We start from the raw sequence: 21,632 nt of genomic DNA on the forward strand, positions 1-21,632 counted from the left end.
CCCGTCACCCACACACCCCGTCACCCACACACCCCGTCACCCACACACCCCGTCACCCACACACCCCGTCACCCACACACACCGTCACCCACACACACCGTCACCCACACACACCGTCACCCACACACCCTGTCACCCACACCCCGTCACCCACACACACCGTCACCCACACACACCGTCACCCACACACCCCGTCACCCACACCCCGTCACCCACACCCTACCCCCTCCCACACACGCCGTCACCCACACCCTACACCCACCCCCACACCCACCCACACACCCACCCACACCCCCACCCCCCAACCACAGACCCACCACCCAGCCACACCCACCCACACCCTACACCCACCCCCAGTCCCCCCCACACCCCGTCACCCACACACCCCGTCATCCACACCCACCCACGCCCCCACCCCCACCCACAGACCCCTTCACCCACCCACAACCCAGCCACCCCCTGCCACAGTGACTCACCATGCTGATTCCCAGTATCACCGGGGTGACAAAATTGGCCACAGTCCATCCCTTTTTATTGACCATCTCATAGAGGGAGTAGAAGAGATCCAACCAGCAGACAATCCACAGCAGAACCCCCAGGACCTGCAGGAGGGAGAGCCGGGAACAGGACAGTCGTACAGAGAGATACACACAGCGCAACACACAAGCATAGCATGAGTGGTGAGACACACACATCACCTGCCTTAAAGACGTCTCCTCAGAGGCTAAAGACCCATGTCGCTGGAGGACGTATTCCATCCAGCTACTGCACAGCAGAGTGCAGTCCATAAAATGACCATGTTTACATGCTGCCCAGCTCTTCACATTCTGCCATCTCATTCCAGCCATCTGCCACCCACAGACACACAAATCCCTGGCCTCAGATAGACAGATGTCGACCATCAAACCCCCACTGTGGGGTAACAGGAGCAAGTGTACGTGCAAAGTTCAGTCATGCCTTACTCACCCTGGTCTTCAGACAATACGTAGCTCATTAGAGCCAACACTGACACCTAGTATAGAGGCATACCTTCCTGAATCAGCAACAGTGATATCACCAATTGAAGAAGAAAGACTGGCACACACTGGAAAACTAAAGTGGTGGTGTTAGTGCTGGCTGACAGAGGCCAGTGAGGGATGGTCTGTCCAGAGACATGAATAAAGGGAATGCAGATGGAGGCCAGTCAGAAGAGAGACAAATGCTGGAGCTGTGCGAGGCAAAACGCTGCTCGATTAGAGATCTGAAATAGAAACAGAATACTGGCAATGCTCAGCAGGTCAAAATACATCAGTCAGAGAGACAAATATTAAGAGCTAAAGGTTCACGTTGTTGATGTTTCATTTGCTTTGGTTCACTCTGGTACAAACTGGAAGATCTGCTTACCTGAAATCGATGAAATCAGTGAAATTGAAAAATAACTGGGATGCTGCAAATTTAAAATAAGAATGGAGACTGCAGCCCCCTGGAGATCAGGCTAAAGGGTTGACCACAGATGCAGCCTACCTGCTTGTGTTACCACTACGTTTTGCTTTAGTCATACAGCATGGAACCAGGCCCTCTGGCCCAGCCACCAGGATGCCCTGTCTAAGCTAGTCCTATTAGTCTGCTTTTGCTCTAAATCTATTCCTATCCACGTACCCTGTCCAAATGACTTTTAAATGTTTTTGTACCTGCCTGCGCCACTTCCTCCGGCAGCCCGTTCCACATCCCCACCACCCTGTGTAAAAAACCTTGGCCCTTTGCAAGCTGAGGGTCAACCTTTCCCATGCGGAGATTGGTGGACATATCGATAACAAAGGAGGTAGTTGAAGCAGGTACTAAAACAACATTTAAAACACATCTGCACAGCTGCACGGATAGGCAAGGTTTAGAGGGATATGGGCCAAACGCAGGCAGGTGGTTCTAGTGTAAATGGTTGGCCATGGCAAGTGGGCAGAGTGCCTGTTTCTATGCTCCAATGCAGTGCTGGATTAGTCTGTATCTGCTGAGAGAGAATGGCTGAACTCACTGCTGAGTCCTGTGCAGCAGCATGCCAAGTTAGAAGACTAAAGAAATTGTAAATTATGAATTCGAAAAGGAACTCCCAAATTTCTCAGATGTAGTTTTGGATGAAGATTTCTACTTCAATCCAGTTAGATGTGGCATCCATAACTCTTCATTTATTTATCAATTTTGCATAAGCACTTGGCCAAACCTGCCGCCCAAAGGCATTCACCATTCTCTCCATACAGATTCTCTCTAGAACTTAACACATGTGCACTTTCCACTTGTCTCGGCCCATTGATCCAAAACATTAAATGTTTCACTCTCTGACTGACTGAAATAAAAAATGGTGGAGCAGAGATCAATCAAAATCCCTTTGTTGTTCACACATCATTAGATAAAATCACGTGAGCAGGCGATATCTCTTGCCTGAAGGCACTTCCCTGATAGTGCACCAGGGAGTGTTGCCTCAAGCATCGGCTCAAACCTGGGAATCAAACCAGTTACCAAATGATACCAACAGTGGATATTCACTAATGAAGATGACAGCAGTAGGGCAGCAGAGGTAGATTGAAGGAATGACTGAATCATTCACCTGATCCACAATTTGCCTGCTATGGTATGTGGAGCGTTAAACTACTGGAGAAATAGTTCCCAGGAAACACAAACCAATTGCCACATATTTACACAGAAGCTGTTTCATGTGGTTAATTCCATTAATGATTCACTTGCCACTGCAAAAGGGGATTGTGAGTATAACCATTAGTGGGGCTGTTATCAGCACGGCTTCCTGCAGGCATGATGACAATGCGACATTCTCCGCTGGGAACCAATATCACCAGCAGAGGCATCACGTTGCCTGACCGCTTCACACAGGGCACCTCACGTGTACCTGCACCCAACACAAGGCTCCTTCCAGCCTGACTGCCTCAGACCAGCCTAACGCAGTCCCAGATCAGCACACAAACTGTACAAACGTTACAAGGAACGTTATACGTCTGAAGAAGGGTCTCGACCCGAAACGTCACCCATTCCTTCTCTCCCGAGATGCTGCCCGACCTGCTGAGTTACTCCAGCATTTTGTGAATAAATCGATTTGTACCAGCATCTGCAGTTATTTTCTTATTATAGAAGAGTATGAACTGGCCCTTCAGCCTCACCGTATCTTCACCGATCATGGTGCCAATCTAAACTGAACCCATCCGGCTGCACATGGCCCAGCTCTCTCCACACTCATGTGTCTGTCTAAATGTCTCTTCACCTTTGCCATCACATCCGCTTCGACCAGCTCCCCCGCCAGCACGTTCCAAGCACTAACCACTCCATGAGGAAAAAACTTGCCTCAAAATCCCCTTTCAACTTTCCCTCTTTCCACAAATCGGCTATGTGCCTGTGTTGACATTTACACCCCATCAGAAAACCAGAGCTGGACTCAATGGCCTGTTTCCACGTTATACTATTCTATAACCAGCAAATTTTAAACATTCTCCTGTTCCCTGTTTTTTGACCCTTTCCCACGATGTATCTACTGTGTCCTAGTCCTCACATTCTACCTGCTGCTATCTGCCTACCTGACGTTGCCCTGCATCCTCTGCTCTGTCCCCACAAAGCAATGCACTACCTCCCTCGTCACTCTTTCTCACAAGATAGACACAAAGTGCTGCAGTAACTCAGCGGGTCAGGCAGCATCTCTGGAGAGAAGGAATGGGTGACTTTTCTGGTCAAGACCCTTCTTCAGATGGGTCTTCGTCTCGACCTGAAACATCACCCAGTCCTTCTCTCCAGAGATGCTGCCTGTCCCGCTGAGTTACTCCAGCACTTTGTGTTTATCTTCAGTTTAAACCTGCATCTACAGTTCCTTTCTACACCTCAGTCTTTCTTCGTCTGCTTTTGTTGCAGTGGTTTATTTTCTGCTCTCTGGGCAGTAATATTTAACCATGCTGCTGTTAATGCAGAGGTATGATTTATTTCTCTGAAGGATTAAAGTTCACTGGGGTGGATATTTAAAAGTTAATGTTACATCCAGGAATTGTAATGGTTTCACGGTCGCAATCTTTTTAATCCAGTTATTTTGTTTAATGTCATTCCCTGATTGTTATAAAAAGAACTTGCATTAACCTTGCGCCTTCCGAAAGACCCCTGGTGTCCACCCATTCATACACCCACCCTCTAGCCTCCTGTACGTCCCGTCAGACTTGCCACCAGTGGCAACACGGCTTCCCAAAGGCCTGAACACCAGCGAGCCACGCACTCACCGTTTTGGATCTGTTGAGTCGGGTGACCCTGATGTAACCTTTGTTGTTCTGTCGGAGATACAGGAAGTACAGGGGGAAGATTAGCAGCAGATAAATACTGGGAATCCAAGCCAGGATGGTTTTCTGGAAACATGGAGTCAGGTCTGGAGTGTCCGTGTGAAAAGTAAAGTTGTGATCCTGCAAGTGGGAAAATGGGGAGGAGAGGGAGAACAGAAACAGGTCAGCTTGTAGATGTAGCAACCCAATATCCAAATCCCAAATAACATGGAATAAATCAAGCACTTCTAACAAAGCTTTGTTGGCTGTCTTAGTACTCTTCACGAAGCTCGGTTTCGAATGCACAGATAAACATCGAGAGAACCATGAGAGGGATGGTTGCTTATCTCAATGATACGAAGTGGAATGTCACAGGGCAAGTTGCAAAGAAACAGTTGACGAATACACAATTCTGGGCTTTATTGATAGAGTATATTAGGAGAGAGGTCATATTAAATCAATTAAACAGAAGCCAAAAATCATTAAACATCCGCAGATGCTAGAAATCGGAAATAAAATAGGAATCACTAAAACAGCTCAGCAGAACAGGCAGCATCTACAGAAAGGAAGTTGCTGTTACTCTGGGAAACTGGATCATTGCCTTCAATGGTGGCTGCCAGTGGAGGATGGATGTGAAAGCATATCAGAAGGTCCAGAACAGATTGATGAGAATGTTCCCGCAATAAGCGTCTACACTTCAAGGATAAATAAATGGGACTGTTATCTTTAGAAAATGATGAGGGAGATTTGATAAAAGTATATAAATTGATTAGGTCTGGAGAGAGGCATCACTGAAGGTTGTTCCATTGTGAACAGGTCAAGGACAAGAAGCAAGACAAATCTTTATTCTTGCACTCAAATGAAGGCCGATATACTCTTGGATAGCAACACATTCCAATCTTTCACCAATTATTGTTTTATGCACCAAAGTCACCAACCTTGCACTTTGCCACATTACAATCCATCTGCCAAGTTTCTGCACATTTGCCTAGCTTGATATACACTTTGCACCCCACTCCAATATCTCACCACGCCAGAGTTCTTCATCATCGACACACACATATGATCCCCACCGCCACATCATTACACTCATTGTGAAAAGCAGAGACACATTTCCATCGCTGGTCATCCCGTTACATACCTTACACCTCCTTTCCCCGTTTGGCAGTTTATTCACATATTCTAGCTCCCCTTCCCTGATGAATTTCACAGAACTTTGGTCAAGTTGTAAACATTTCTAAACCTCATGTACTGCTAACTCACAACCAACGAGAGAGCAGGCCATTCTAGACTGGGTATTGAGTAATGAGGAAGGGTTAGTTAGCAGTCTTGTTGTGCGAGGCCCCTTGGGCAAGAGTGATCATAATATGGTAGAGTTCTTCATTAGGATGGAGAGTGACTAAGTCAATACAGAAACAAGTGTTCTGAACTTAATGAAAGGTAACTTTGAGGGTATGAGGCGTGAATTGTCCAAGATAGACTGGCGATTGATGCTGAAAGGGTTGACGGTGGACATGCAATGGAAGGCATTTAAAGGTCGCATGGATGAACTACAACAAGTGTTCATCCCAGTTTGGCAAAAGAACAAACCAGGAAAGGTAGTGCATCCGTGGCTAACAAGGGAAATCAAGGATAGTATTAAAACAAAAGATGAAGCATACAGATTAGCCCGAAAAAGTAGCATACCAGAGGACTGGGAGAAATTCAGAGTCCAGTAGAGGAGGACAAAGGGCTTAATTAGGAAAGGGAAAATAGATTATGAGGGAAAACTGGCAAGGGACATAAAAACTGACTGCAAAAGCTTTTATAGATATGTCAAGAGAAAAAGATTAGTTAAGACAAATGTAGGTCCCTTGCAGTCGGAAACAGGTGAATTGATCATAGGGAACAAGGAGATGGCAGACCAATTGACCAAATACTTTGGTTCTGTCTTCACTAAGGAAGACATAAACCGTCTGCCGGAAATAGCGGGGGACCGGGGGTCTAATGAGATGGAGGAACTGAGGGAAATCCAGGTTAGTCGGGAAGTGGTGTTAGGTAAATTAAATGGATTAAAGGCAGATAAATCCCCAGGGCCAGATAGGCTGCATCCCAGAGTTCTTAAGGAAGTAGCCTCAGAAATAGTGGATGCATTAGTGATAATTTTTCAAAACTCTTTAGATTCTGGAGTAGTTCCTGAGGACTGGAGGGTAGCTAATGTAACCCCACTTTTTAAAAAGGGAGGGAGAGAGAAAACGGGGAATTATAGACCAGTTAGCCTAACATCGGTAGTGGGGAAAATGCTAGAGTCAGTTATTAAAGATGTGATAGCATCACATTTGGAAAGTGGTGAAATCATCGGACAAAGTCAGCATGGATTTACCAAAGGCAAATCATGTCTGACGAATCTTATAGAATTTTTCGAGGATGTAACTAGTAGAGTGGATAAGGGAGAACCAGTCGATGTGTTATATCTGGACTTTCAGAAGGCCTTCGACAAGGTCCCACATAGGAGATTGGTGTACAAACTTAAAGCACACGGTATTGAGGGTTCAGTGTTGAGGTGGATAGAAAATTGGTTGGCGGACAGGAAGCAAAGAGTAGGAATAAACGGGTCCTTTTCGGAATGGCAGGCAGTGACTAGTGGGGTACCGCAAGGCTCAGTGCTGGGACCCCAGTTATTTACAGTGTATATTAATGATTTGGACGAGGGAATTGAATGCAACATCTCTAAGTTTGCGGATGACATGAAGCTGGGTGGCAGTGTTAGCTGCGAGGAGGATGCTAGGAGGCTGCAGAGTGACTTGGATAGATTAGGCGAGTGGGCAAATGCATGGCAGATGCAATATAATGTGGATAAATGTGAGGTTATCCACTTTGGCGGCAAGAACAGGAAAGCAGAGTATTACCTGAATGGTGACCGATTGGGAGAAGGGGAGATGGGGAGATGCAACGTGACCTGGGTGTCATGGTGCACCAGTCATTGAAAGCAAGCATGCAGGTGCAGCAGGCAGTGAAGAAAGCGAATGGTATGTTGGCATTCATAGCAAGAGGATTTGAGTTTAGGAGCAGGGAGGTTCTGCTGCAGTTGTACAGGGCTTTGGTGAGACCACACCTGGAGTATTGTGTGCAGTTTTGGTCTCCTAACCTGAGGAAAGACGTTCTTGCCTTAGAGGGAGTACAGAGAAGGTTCACCAGATTGATCCCTGGGATGGCGGGACTTTCATATGAGGAAAGACTGGATAGACTGGGCTTGTACTCGCTGGAATTTAGAAGACTGAGGGGGGATCTTATAGAAACATATAACATTCTTAAGGGGTTGGAGAGGCTAGATGCGGGAAGATTGTTCCCGATGTTGGGGGAGTCCAGAACCAGGGGTCACAGCTTAAGGATAGCTTTTAGGACCGAGATGAGAAAACATTTCTTCACACAGAGTGGTGAGTCTGTGGAATTCTCTGCCACAGAAGGTGGTTGAGGCCAGTTCATTGGCTATATTTAAGAGTGAGTTAGATGTGGCCCTTTTTGCTAAAGGGATCAGGGGGTATGGAGAGAAGGCAGGTACAGGCTACTGAGCTGGATGATCAGCCATGATCATATTGAATGGCGGTGCAGGCTCGAAGGGCCGAATAGCCTACTCCTGCACCTATTTTCTATGTTTCTATGTTCACAGGCTGCCTTCTCTGATTACGAGCATCTGCAATATTTCCCCATCTCCTCTTGGTGCATTTATACTTTTAAAACTTTTTGTTTGAAATTCATGAGTTTTTTTCAATGAAAATCATTGCCTGCTTCCTGTCATATCTTGTTTCATCATTCCCCACTCCAGCACAACTCATGTGCCCTGGTACTTCTGCCTGCTGTCATTGAGGATGCACTCTCTCCACAAATACTCCAAGCATTCATCTAGGTGATGCCTTATCTTGCTATGTTTGGATTGTCACAAGTCCAATGATTAAAACATTTCCAACATGAATTTATGCAATATCATAGTTAAATATTTCCAAGATACCATAATTCTTTTATTTGATTTTCAAATAGAGTAAAAGTGGGCATTAAGAAGGAAAACATTCCAATGAAGGGCGAGTCATGTCTCACCCTGAGCAACATGTTATAGTTGTGGAGCTCAATTATCACAGCCCCAGGCAGTTCTCTGCCTCACCAGGAAGTGGAGGCCGATTCTCTGGATACTTTCAAGAGAGAGTTAGACAGAGCTCTTAAAATTAGCGGAGTCAAGGGATATGGGGAGAAGGCAGGAACAGGGTACTGATTGTGGATGATTGATCAGCCATGATCATGGTGAATGGCGGTGCTGGCTCGAAGGGCTGAATGGCCTACTCCTGCACCTATTGTCTATTGAGTCAGTCAGATAACATGGCAACAGGCCCTTCGGCCCAACATGTTCAGGCTGACCAAGATGCCTAGCTACACTACTCCATTTTCCTGCATTTGGCTGATATCCCGATGTTTCTTTCCCATCCATGTCCCTTTCCAGATCCTTCGTACTGTGATTGTGCCTCTGTCATCTCTCTTGGCAGTTTGCTCCACACACTCACCACCCTGTGTGGAAAAACACCCGACAGGTGACCTTTAAATATTACCCCTCTCACCTTAAACCCATGTCATCTAGTTTTAGTCACCCCATGCCTGGGAAAGAGACCAATGCATTCTATCTATGGTTCTCAGAGTTTTATAAACCTCTCAGCCTCTTCCATCCAGAAAGCCTCCAGGTGAGTCTCTTCTGCACTCTTTTTGGCACGTAGGACTGCCAACTTCCTCAATCCAAAATACAGGACAGGGTGACGTCATCGCCCCACGCCCCACGTGACTTCACCCAGCCAGCAGCTACGTGCTCCTGCTCCACCAATGGCAGCATCCCAGCCCGAGCGGCCGCCATAGGTGGAGCGGGAGCACATGGCCTCTGGGTTGGGTGAGGACACGTGGGGCGTGGGGCGGTGACGTCACCCTTTGTCCCTTATTTGGAAATGGGGAAGTTGGCAACCCTACTAATACGGGACAAGGGCGGTCCCGTACGGGACAAACTAATTTATCCTAAAATACAGGATGTCCGGCTAATACGGAACAGTTGGCAACCCTACTATCACGTTCTTTCTATGGTGTGATGACTAGAACTGCACACAATTTTCCAAGTGCGGCCTAACCAATGTCTTTGCAGCTGATGTCCAGTTCATGACTTGTGAGGCAAAGCAAGCCTACACCACCTTCACCAACCTATCCACCAATGGCACCACTTTCAGGCAGCTACGAATTGACACCCAAGGTCCCCCTGTACTTCACTGATCCCTTCTTCCCTGCCACAAAGGGTTACTGATTGTGTAGAAGAAAGACAGGAGTGCAGTTGCGAATGTTGAATGCTTCACTCTTTCCATTAATTCTAGCATAGTTTCTTTACTGTAGTTGATTCCTGATTTTCTTATAAGCTGCAACTGCTCAGTAAAATATACAATTTGTTCAGAGAACCACTTGAGATTTATTGAAATGCACAACTTTGTTAGAGGCTTTGCTATCAATGAATAATTCCAATGTGCAGTGGAAGTGTATGGCGGAGGTTTCACAGATAGTGGAGGTTGCTTTTTACCCATTGCTACAGCTGGCAGAGCAGATGCCAGGAATGAGTAGGTTAACTTATGATGACCGTTTGACAGCACTGGGCCTGTACTCGCTGGAGTTTAGAAGAATGAGGGGGATCTCATTGAAACGTACCGAATAGTGAAAGGCTTGGATAGTGTGGATGTGGAGAGGATGTTTCCACTAGTGGGAGAGTCTAGGACTAGAGGTCATAGCCTCAGAATTAAAGGACATTCCTTTTGGAAGATGAGAAGGAATTTCTTTAATCAGAGGGTGGTGAATCTGTGGAATTCTTTGCCACAGACGGCTGTGGAGGCCGTAAATAGATATTTTTTAAGGCATAGATTCTTGATTAGTACGGGTGTCAGGGGTTATGGGGAGAAGGCAGGAGAATGGGGTTAGGAGGGAGAGATAGATCAGCCAAGATTGACTGGCAGAGTAGACTTGATGGGCCGAATGGCCTAATTCTGCACCTATTACTTAGGACATAAGGAACTGCAACATTTTCTGTCTGACTGAGACATGGCTGACCCCACTGGTGCCTGACCAGGTGATCTGCCCAACCGAGTCCTTCACTGTTTTCCGGGCGGACAGAACGGAAGAATCCGGGAAATCCAAGGGCGAAGGAGTTTGTTCATAACCAACAATAACTGGTGCAATCCTGGAAATATTAAGACGCTTTCTCGTTCCTGCTCGCCGGACCTGGAGCATCTGACTATCTCATGCCGACCATTCTACCTTCCTCGGGAGTTCAGCTCAGTGATCATCACAGCCGTCTATATCCCACCGCATGCGGACACCGACGTGGCACTGCCGACCCTACACGATGTGTTGTGTCAACACCAAAACAAGAACCCTGGTGCGGCTGTGGTGGTGGCTGGAGATTTCAATAGGGGAAATCTCAAAAAGGTCATGCCCAACTTCTACCAACACATCACGTGTGTCACCAGGGGGGATAGAACTTTGGACCACTGCTACACACCGTTCAGGAAAGGCTACAAGGCCGTTTCTCTCCCTCCTTTTGGAAAATCTGACCACGCTGCCATTTTCCTGCTGCCGGAGTATAAACAACGGATAGTACGGGAAACGGCGGTGACGAGGGACGTAAAGCGGTGGGCTGACCATTCAGAGGCCATGCTGCAAGATGCACTGAGCGATGTCGACTGGAACATGTTCCAAGCAAGTTCCAGAGACGTCAGTGAGTTTGCGGAAGCGGTTACGAACTTCATTGCCACAATAGCCGATAACATCGTCCCCACGGTAAGGGTTAGTATCTTTCCTAATCAAAGACCTTGGGTGGACAGGTCTACTCGCGTTGCCTTGAATGCTCGCACCGCTGCTTACAACTCTGGCCTGGCATCTGGCAATATGGACGACTACAAGGTAGAGTCCTACCGACTGCGAAGGGCAGTGAAGGATGCAAAAAGGAGATACCGGGACAGGATGGAGACGTAGACAGAGCAACAGGACACCAGACGCCTTTGGCAGGGGCTACGGACTATAACTAGCTACAGGTCCAGCACCCCCTCAACCGGAAGTGCTGGCTCCTCCTTAGCTGATGACCTGAACTCTTTTTATGCACGGTTCGAGACGGGTAACACCCCCAGCTCGCCGTCTAAAAACAACACTGACAGCGCGCTGGCTAGCGAGGCTGGAGGGGGATCCACCGCCGGGGATGTGCACACATTCTCGGTGTTCGAGCCGTGGGACCTAACATCGCGCGGCTCGGCCGCGGGACCTAACATCGCCCGGTGCGGCTCGGCCGCGGGACTTAGCAGCGCACGGTTCGGCCGCGGGGCCTTCCATCGCTCGGCTCGGTCACGGGACGTTTCAGCACCCGGTACGGCTCGGCCGCGGGGCCTTCAATCGCCCGGCTCGGCTGCGGGACGTTTCAGCACTCGGTGCGGCTCGGCCGCGGGGACTTCCATCCCCTTGTGGGGACTGTGCGGGTCGGTCGGGGACGAGCTGTCTGTCCGTGGGCGTGGGGAAGAGAGTGGAAGTTTTGTTGCCTCCATCACAGTGAGGGGGTGTTTGGAGTTTGATGTTTGTGTTGGGGTCATGTGTCTTGTGTTCTTTTTTTTTTGTGTGTGTGACTGCAATGTAATTTCATTCGGTACCTCGGTACCGAATGACAAATAAAGCTCTGTATTCTGTATTCTGTATGACGTGAGGAGGCCTCTGACGCGTGTGAACACGAGGAAAGCTGGAGGCCCAGATGGTACAGCTGGGGGAGTACTAAAGTCTTGTGCTACTCAGCTTGCTCCAGTGCTCACCACAATATTCAACCTCTCCTTGGCAAAGTCCGTGGTCCCTGCATGCTTCAAAAGATCCATTATTGTACCGGTGCCAAAGAATGCCTCTCCAGCTTGTTTGAATGACGACCGACCGGTGGCCCTCACCTCGGTTGTCATGAAATGCTTCGAGAGACTAATCAAGAACCACATCTGTGCCCTCCTTCCTCACAACATGGACCCGCTGCAGTTCGCATACCATCCGAACAGGTCCACGGATGATGGGGTCTCCCAGGTTCTGCACACCGCTCTCTCTCATCTGGACAGCCAGAAGGGGGGCTATGTGAGGATGCTGTTCATTGACTTTAGTTCAGCTTTCAATACCATAGTCCCCAGCAGACTGGTTGAGACGCTGCTGGAACTGGGGCTTAGCACCCCTCTGTGTGCCTGGGTCCTGGACTTTCTCACCGCCAGGCCCTAAGTGGTCAGGATGGGGGAACACACATCTAGCTCCCTCACCCTGAACATAGGATCCCCCCAGGGCTACGTCCTTAGCCCCCTACTGTACTCCCTGTACACACATGACTGTGGGGCCAGGTTCAGCTCCAACTCCATTATCAAGTTTGCTGATGACACTGTGGTGGTGGGCCGGATCTCCAACAACGATGAGAAGGCCTACCGGGAGGAGGTGGCTGATCAGGACAGCAGCCTCCTCTTGAATGTCACAAAAACTAAGGAGCTGATTGTGGATTTTAGAAGGGCTCAACATCCAAGGACGTACACGCCACTGGAAATAAATGTGTCTACTGTGGATAGGGTGAGCAGTTTTAAATACCTGGGAGTCCGCATCACAGAGGATCTGACGTGGGCAATGCACATAGCCGCACTGGTGGGCAAGGCAAAGCAGCGCCTTTACCACCTTAGACAGCTGAGGAAATTCAGAGTGTCTCTGAGGATCCTTCATTGCTTCTACTCTGAGGCTGGAGAGAGCATCCTGTCCGGCAACATCACAATCTGGTTTGGGAACAGCTCTGCCCAGGACAGGAAGGCCCTGCAGAGAGTAGTGCGTTTGGCAGAACGCACCATGGGAACTACACTCGCCCCCCTGCAGGACCTATACATCAGGAGGTGCAGATCAAGAGCTAGCAAGATTATGGGGAACCCCTGCCACCCCAGCAATGGACTGTTCCAGCTGCTACGGTCAGGCAAACGCCTCCGCTGTCATGCTGTGAAAACGGAGAGGATGAGACGGAGTTTCTTCCCACAGACCATCAGGACTGTTAACTATTATAACTCCAGGACTAAATTTTCTTTTCTGTATTAATTTTCATTGATATGCTGTAATTGTAACTTTTTTTGGTACAATCCGCAGGCATTGCCACTTTTATTTCACTGCACATCGTGTATGTGTATGTGACAAATAAACTTGACTTGACCTTATGACTACCTTAAAGCTTACTGAGTTGTGGTGAACTGTTCACAAGAACCACCTCCACAAAGGCTTGCTCCACCTATATCCCAGTACAACTCCCTCCCTGTAGGCCTCTCGACCCATTGGTGTAAAACCCTGTCCTGGGTGTATTTAACAGCTTCTACCCTGTCTACCTCATCCAGTCATCATTCTTTTCTCCTTGCACAATGTTACATCCAAAATAGCCTTTTCTCCAGTTGGATTTTAACATATTGATCTATCTCACACATTCCTTGAATTCTTCACCTTTTTACAGTGAAGTGCCCCGCTCCAAGCTGCACAAAGATTAATGTCCTTTAGTGATTATTACATTATCTTTCCTGATTTATGCCATGCCCAATTTTAACCCTTTATTTAGTGACCTATAGATTATTGTCTGATCTTTGTTTCAATCTACTGATTCTAATTCCACATCATGATTTGCCCAGATCATTTCATACTTCTCAACGATCTCGTCCATGATTAGTAGCTCTGACCCTCCTCTTCATTCCCTCTTGTCCGTTGCTGCCTGATGTCCGATATCCCAGAGCATTCACGTCCCATCTGTGGTTAACCTGCAGCCACAGTTCTGTACTGGCTCCGAGATCATAACCATGTCCCTCCTTGTGCCATTAATCCATGTAACTGGAGATGATTGCAGCGTAGATACACACCCTTTTGCCATTCCTCCGTATTTTAACCCAGCCGGTTTCCTCTTACTGCTTTTCTATCTTCCACTTCCTGTTTGTGCTTCCAGAATTCATTTTCTACAGCTCCCATCCGCTGCTGATCTTGTTTAAACCTCCCCCAAATCTCCAGCAGACCCCACCCTGCCAGGAGATGGTTTCTAGTCCTGCTGACATGCAACCCAATTGATTTGTACAGATCCCCTGGCCAGAAATTGTCCCAACAATTCAAAACTCTGCAGCCTCCTCACCTGCACTCTCACTCCATACACATTCAGGTCTTTATGGCCGTCTCGCCAGCCTGTGGCAGTGTTGGCCACTTCCTACACACTCCTTTATCTCAGTCACTGGAGGATCCAGATACCTCCCATGTGGCACTCCACCTGGCTGCCCTGCCCAGCCCTGCCATGCCCTGCCCAGCCCTGCCCAGCCCTGCCCAGCCCTGCCCTCAAAGCTCCAAGCACCTGGTCTTGAGACATTCCTCAATTTGGTACATATGGGGCTGAGATGTAGAAATAATGAAAACCCCCAAGTATTAGATAACATAGAAATTTAGAAAATAGGTGCAGGAGTAGACCATTCGGCCCTTCCAGCAAGTACCGCCATTCAATATGATCATGGCTGATCATCCAAAATCAGTACCCCGTTCCTGCTTTCTCCCCATACCCCCTCGATTCCATTAGCCCCAAGAGTCATATCTAACTCTCTCTTGAAAACATCCAGTGAATAGGCCTCCACTGCCTTCTGTGGCAGAGAATTCCACAGATTCACAACTCAATGGGTGAAAAGGTTTTTCCTCATCTCAGTCCTAAATGGCCGACCCCTTATTCTTTAACTGTGACCCCTGGCTCTGGATTCCTCCAACATCGGGACCATTTTTCCTGCAGCCATGCTTTACCAACCTCAGTAACGAGGACTTGAGCACCCATCCCAAATTGTCCAAGATGCCCTGCCAATCCTCCGTAAGATCCTAACCCGTCCCAGAGTAGGTAAAGCTATGAAGGTGCTCATTAAAAGCACTCACTGTGGCTTGTAAATAGCCCATGCCACGGACAGGTGACTGTTCCCCACATCACGTAGTAACGATGGGGACCTGCTGGGCTCCATTGTGCCAATATTTGGAGGACACAAGAACCATTTGGCAGGCATTGCACGTCATTGAGAGACCAGAGAGGAGGTGCCACTAGTTGCATCAAGGAGCCCTTCACATACACCATTATCTAGATTGACACAGGATCACAAGAAGCTAGTGCCCTAAAAGGCAAGAAGCTACTTTGAACAGAGTAAATTCACAAACTCCAGATTGGAGAACTCTCAGAGTTTAGTTAGTCCACAAATGCCACCTCTAATGACCTGCCTGGGGACATTTTGTCAGAATATCCTGTGATTAAGATCCTACTTATAACATAGCAACAAAAGGCAGAAATATCAAGTTCCTCGCTTTCACAGCTGACCTCTATTTTGTGATATTACATTGTGTGCCAACACCATTGCAACATTAAACATGAAAACAAATCACACAATCTAACCATCTTTAATCAAACTATCTTTACTGGACTTTATCTTGCCCTTTATCCTGTATCTACTCTGTGGGCTGCTTGATTGTAATCATATATAGTCTTTTTGCTAACTGGTTAGCACGTAATAAAAACACGTAGCACTGTGCTTTGGTACACGTGACAATAAACTAAACTAACCAAGGGCAAATGTGGACAACGGTGTTGGCAATAACATGCAAGAAACGTACACGAGAGCATGTTGTGAGTAGATGACTGGACTTCTTTCACATTGCAGTACAAGATCTTTCACTGCATAAACTTCCTGCCCAGTCGTTGTTTTTTAAGAAACATTGACACCCCGCACCAGGAAAGTGTTTCAGGATGTCTAGAAGGCAAGAGGCTTTGCAGAAATGTGATCCTTCCCATTCCCTACAGGGCTCAGGCCTCAAGACTGTGTTGGACCCTGGGCTTGAGTTCCAAGTGTGGAACTCCACACACCGATGGGCCACTCCGGGAAGGGAGCCACTCACCCACCACACAACTAGTACCAGGGCACTCCGAGTTAAAATCCATACCCTGGTTACAGAATCTAGGTCTCAAATCAGTCAGATAGGCCCCGACGTTGGGTCAGAACAATTACTGCTCGTCCTAACATCTAATTCAGACAGTCACATTAGTGACCAATGTTGGTTATATGTACAGAATAAACCTCCCTCAGTACTGTGTGATCACACACTTCAAGGGCGAGAGCAGTGTAGGCCAGATGCAGGATAAAGCTCCCTCCACATTGTCTTGTCACACATTACAAAGGTCAGGTTTCACCGAGGATTGAAGAGTTTCTTAAGTCCAGTCAACTGGTCATATAATCAATGTAGTGATTTGAATATCAATAGCTGATAAAACACAAGGGATTTTTGAGGGACACCGGACTAGTGCAGGACAAGAGTACTGGGAGTAATGGAGCAGGTACAGGGAGACAAATAGTTCAGCCCTGCTTTTACCTCTTGCACTCGGCTGTTTACTGGTCGGACCTGTCCGTTATATCCCCATGTATCTGCTGTAAAAGCGATGTTGTTGGGGGACCCAGTGCTGACAGAAGCCCAGGAGTGGCAAGTCTGTAGTGGCGAGATGAAAGGTGAGAGCTGGATACCACCACATTTCCCCTCTTGGCCCCTCAATGGGAATTTCACCGTTGTTAGTCTGAATTTATGAACCCAGTGGTGTGAACTGCACAGAAATCCACTTCTCCAGGTGGGTGAGATGCAAGCACAAGGACAGGGATGAGTTTCTCTAGCCCCTTTTCATCTTATTCCGGATGTACCAAAGGGCATTAAGGCCAAATGTGACATTTCTTAAGCATAGTTACCACTGTAAAAGCAAGAAACACAGCAGCAAACTTGAGACAATTGCAGTAATGTTAAAACCATGGGTTTCTGAGGTATCGGCCGAGATATGTTGACCTCCTCTCGAGATCCTTCAACATCCTGGCAAGAGCACGTTGGCCTGTGTTGAACAGTTCAGCCCAAGTGTGGCAACTCTAACCGGCTGGTCTCTCAACTCTTCCTCCTGAGATGACAAATTTCCCTTGATGGCAGCAACAAAGTTAGGCTATCCAACACAACTCCAAATGACCAAGAAATAAAGTGAAAGACCACAGCAATGGCTGAGAAGTGCAGGTACAATGTGCCCTAAGCCCTCCACTAGAGCTGGTCTTCCTCAACCCTGACATAGTTAACAGTGTGATCATAGCTGAACAGCCAGAGATTCCAGAACATTTCAACATTGAGAATATTGGCACCAGCCTCTCCTCCACCTCCCCACCTCACTATGTGGCGGTGGACGTGCACACGATCCCTGCCTCGTGGGCTCAGCACGAAGTCCGTACATAGAATGAAACGGATAGAAACGAGACTACCCACTCCAATTCCAAACATTAATCAACTCCCAAAACAAACATAAGCCAGCTGTTGGAGTACTAGATCAGGGAATGTCTCACTGTGGAATACAGGGTCCATGTGTATCAGTACCATCATATATCCCAACTATACAGGGTCCATGTGTATCAGTACCATCATATATCCCAACTATACAGGGTCCATGTGTATCAGTACCATCATATATCCCAACTATACAGGGTCCATGTGTATCAGTACCATCATATATCCCAACTATACAGGGTCCATGTGTATCAGTACCATCATATATCCCAACTATACAGGGTCCATGTGTATCAGTACCATCATATATCCCAACTATACAGGGTCCATGTGTATCAGTTCCATCATATATCCCAACTATACAGGGTCCATGTGTATCAGTACCATCATATATTCCAACTGTGCATGGTCAATAATACAGGGTCCATGTGTACAGTACCATCACAATATGCACTGGGCCAAAAAGCACATTGCTGGTGAATGCACAGGCAGGGCTGAGGCACGCAGGAAACGGCAACTGGGTCAGATAAGAGATTTATTGTCATATACAGTAAAGTACAACAGCCACTGGTATGAAAGAAGGGTCTGGTACACACATGGATATGCAGGGAGTGGAGGCATTTGGATCACCTGCAGACAGAGATTAGTTTAACTTGGCATCATGTTAGCTTGGAAATAAAGACCCCAAAATCTCTCGGAGACATAGACCAAAGGTCCATATACACCATCCATCGCAGGTTCCCAGGCAGACGCAGAGTGTAGCTCGGTCTATTACTAACGGCCTAATTCACCTCTACGGTAACAATGCATCAGAGGTTGGCAAAGGCTCACTGCCTAATGTGTAATATAGAATAGCACAGTACAGGAGTAGGCCCTTCAGCCCACAATGTCAGACAATGAAAAGTATGCAAACAAAGTGACGATGATAAAAGAAACAGGCCATTCTTAGCTGTTTGTCGGGTGAAAATGAGAAGCTTTGCTAATGTTCCTGTGTTGATGGTATCGAGGAGGAAGTGTTGTCACCAGTTCTTCCTGATTGTGGTCTGCAGATAAGGAAGTCATGGATCCAATTACATAGGGATGGGCTGAGACTCAACTCTCCACGTTTGGTCAGGTTTAGAGAGCGTGATGGTGTTGTCGATTGAACAACAGCCTGACGTACGTGTATTTATTGTTGAAGTGGTCCAGTGCAGAGTGGAGAGTCAGGGAGAGCACTGTGCATCTGTGAGGCAGTGGACAGACTGTAGTGGGTCTCTTACTAAGGAGGAGTTGTCATGCAAAATGTCTAACCTCTGAAAGCACCTTCACCATGAGTCAGTGGCGCTCGGAACGGCAGCACCGGCCCAGTGCTTCCTCCAGCACAAAGGTCAGCAGTGGGTTTATGACCAACGCTCGACCTTGGAGGAACGCAGTCCTGTCCAGTGACCTTATGCCAGCAGTCCCTACCCACTTACCAGCCTGGCTTCCTCAGTGAGGTTCAGGTAGATTCCCAGATAGAGACAGCATGCTGCACACAAACGGTGCTATCTCAAGGAGTCTGCCCGCCAATGACACACTGCTTGAATTCTGCATTCCCTTCTAACCCAGCCCCATTGCACCGTGCACCTCTGCCTGAGCCCCACTGCACCGTGCACCTCTGCCTGAGCCCCACTGCACCGTGCACCTCTGCCTGAGCCCCACTGCACCGTGCACCTCTGCTTGAGCCCCACTGCACCGTGCACCTCTGCCTGAGCCCCACTGCACCGTGCACCTCTGCCTGAGCCCCACTGCACCGTGCACCTCTGCCTGAGCCCCACTGCACCGTGCACCTCTGCCTGAGCCCCACTGCACCGTGCACCTCTGCCTGAGCCCCACTGCACCGTGCACCTCTGCCTGAGCCCCACTGCACCGTGCACCTCTGCCTGAGCCCCACTGCACCGTGCACCTCTGCCTGAGCCCCACTGCACCGTGCACCTCTGCTTGAGCCCCACTGCACCGTGCACCTCTGCCTGAGCCCCACTACACCCGTTGTTTGTTACTTTTCCCACATCAGAATTGACAACCTTCCCAAGCGAAGAGCCCCCTTGACAGTGTGGCCTCAGCACCATGCCTGACTAACCCTTTGACAATCTGTCTACATCATTGTCAACTACTGGATCACCATTTGCAATCCTCATCACAAACCTCAGAAACCTCAGAGGAATGAATGCACACTGCTACTGCACCACAGAGCACCCAGCCTGCAATCACCAGAGCTGCAGCCAAACTGGGGCAGGAACGTGTTGCTGCCTAGTTGCCCCGTGCACCTCTGCCGACTGCCTGAGCCCCACTGCACCGTGCACCTTTGCCGACTGCCTGAGCCCCACTGCACCGTGCACCTCTGCCTGAGCCCCACTGCACCGTGCACCTCTGCCTGAGCCCCACTGCACCATGCACCTCTGCCTGAGCCCCACTGCACCTCTGCCTGAGCCCCACTGCACCATGCACGTCTGCCTGAGCCCTACTGCACCGTGCACCTCTGCCGACTGCCTGAGTCCCACTGCACCGTGCACCTCTGCCTGAGTCGCACTACACCGTGCACCTCTGCCTGAGCCCCACTGCACCGTGCACCTCTGCCTGAGCCCCACTGCACCGTGCACCTCTGCCGACTGCCTGAGTCCCACTGCACCGTGCACCTCTGCCTGAGCCCCACTGCACCATGCACCTCTGCCTGAGTCCCACTGCACCGTGCACCTCTGCCTGAGCCCCACTGCACCGTGCACCTCTGCCGACTGCCTGAGCCCCACTGCACCATGCACCTCTGCCTGAGCCCCACTGCACCGTGCACCTCTGCCTGAGCCCCACTGCACCGTGCACCTCTGCCGACTGCCTGAGCCCCACTGCACCATGCACCTCTGCCTGAGCCCCACTGCACCGTGCACCTCTGCCTGAGCCGCACTACACCCGTTGTTTGTTACTTTTCCCACATCAGAATTGACAACCTTCCCAAGCGGAGAGCACCCTTGACAGTGTGGCCTCAGCACCATGCCTGACTAACCCTTTGACAATCTGTCTACATCACTGTCAACTACTGGATCACCGTTTGCAATCCTCATCAAATGATCACTCAACTCACTGTTTGGCTTCATACGACAGGAACCAGGAGTGGACCACTCGGTTCCTTGGGCCCACTCTGCCATTTACAAGATCATGACCAATTTAATTCTTGCTCGAATTCTGCATTCCCTTCTAACCCAGCACCCCTTCACCCCTTCCTGATCAAGAACTTGTCTACCTTTAAAAATATTTAAAATAAAATATTTAGCTACAAGACTCACAAGTATCAGAAAAAAAGTCTTCCGTCTTAAATGATTGACGCCTTATTTTTAAATAGTAACCCATAGATTCAGATTCTCCCACAAGAAGAAACATGTGGGACAGAAGGGCGTGCAGCGTAGGTTCACTAGGTTAATTCCCGGAATGGCGGGACTGTCGTATGTTGAAAGGCTGGAGCGATTGGGCTTGTATACACTGGAATTTAGAAGGATGAGGGGGGATCTTATTGAAACATATAAGATAATTAGGGGATTGGACACATTAGAGGCAGGAAACATGTTCCCAATGTTGGGGGAGTCCAGAACAAGGGGCCACAGTTTAAGAATAAGGGGTAGGCCATTTAGAACGGAGATGAGGAAGAACTTTTTCAGTCAGAGAGTGGTGAAGGTGTGGAATTCTCTGCCTCAGAAGGCAGTGGAGGCCAGTTCGTTGGATGCTTTCAAGAGAGAGCTGGATGGAGCTCTTAAGGATAGCGGAGTGAGGGGGTATGGGGAGAAGGCAGGAACGGGGTACTGATTGAGAGTGATCAGCCATGATCGCATTGAATGGCGGTGCTGGCTCGAAGGGCTGAATGGCCTACTCCTGCACCTATTGTCAATTGTCTATTATCATTGCCATATCCCTCTGTCAAGACCAAGTTCCCCCTTGTTCTGCCACCTGCCAGCAGATACCATGCATAGCCTATACGGCCTTCAT

At 48.6% G+C, this 21,632-nt stretch overlaps 1 pseudogene across 1 annotated transcript in view; it reads right to left on the reverse strand.

Annotated features, from left to right (window-relative positions):
* LOC144594760 (ATP-binding cassette sub-family C member 3-like) overlaps positions 1-21,632 on the reverse strand; it is a 71,073-nt pseudogene that overhangs the window by 37,425 nt on the left and 12,016 nt on the right. The window contains exons 2-3 of the transcript XR_013547422.1: positions 4,239-4,415; positions 477-602 (exon numbers count right to left, since the gene is read on the reverse strand). The product of XR_013547422.1 is annotated as an ATP-binding cassette sub-family C member 3-like (transcript). The remainder of the gene's footprint in view (positions 1-476; positions 603-4,238; positions 4,416-21,632) is intronic.

Source organism: Rhinoraja longicauda, chromosome 6 (genome assembly GCF_053455715.1).
Source record: "Rhinoraja longicauda isolate Sanriku21f chromosome 6, sRhiLon1.1, whole genome shotgun sequence".
Taxonomy (NCBI): domain Eukaryota; kingdom Metazoa; phylum Chordata; class Chondrichthyes; order Rajiformes; family Arhynchobatidae; genus Rhinoraja; species Rhinoraja longicauda.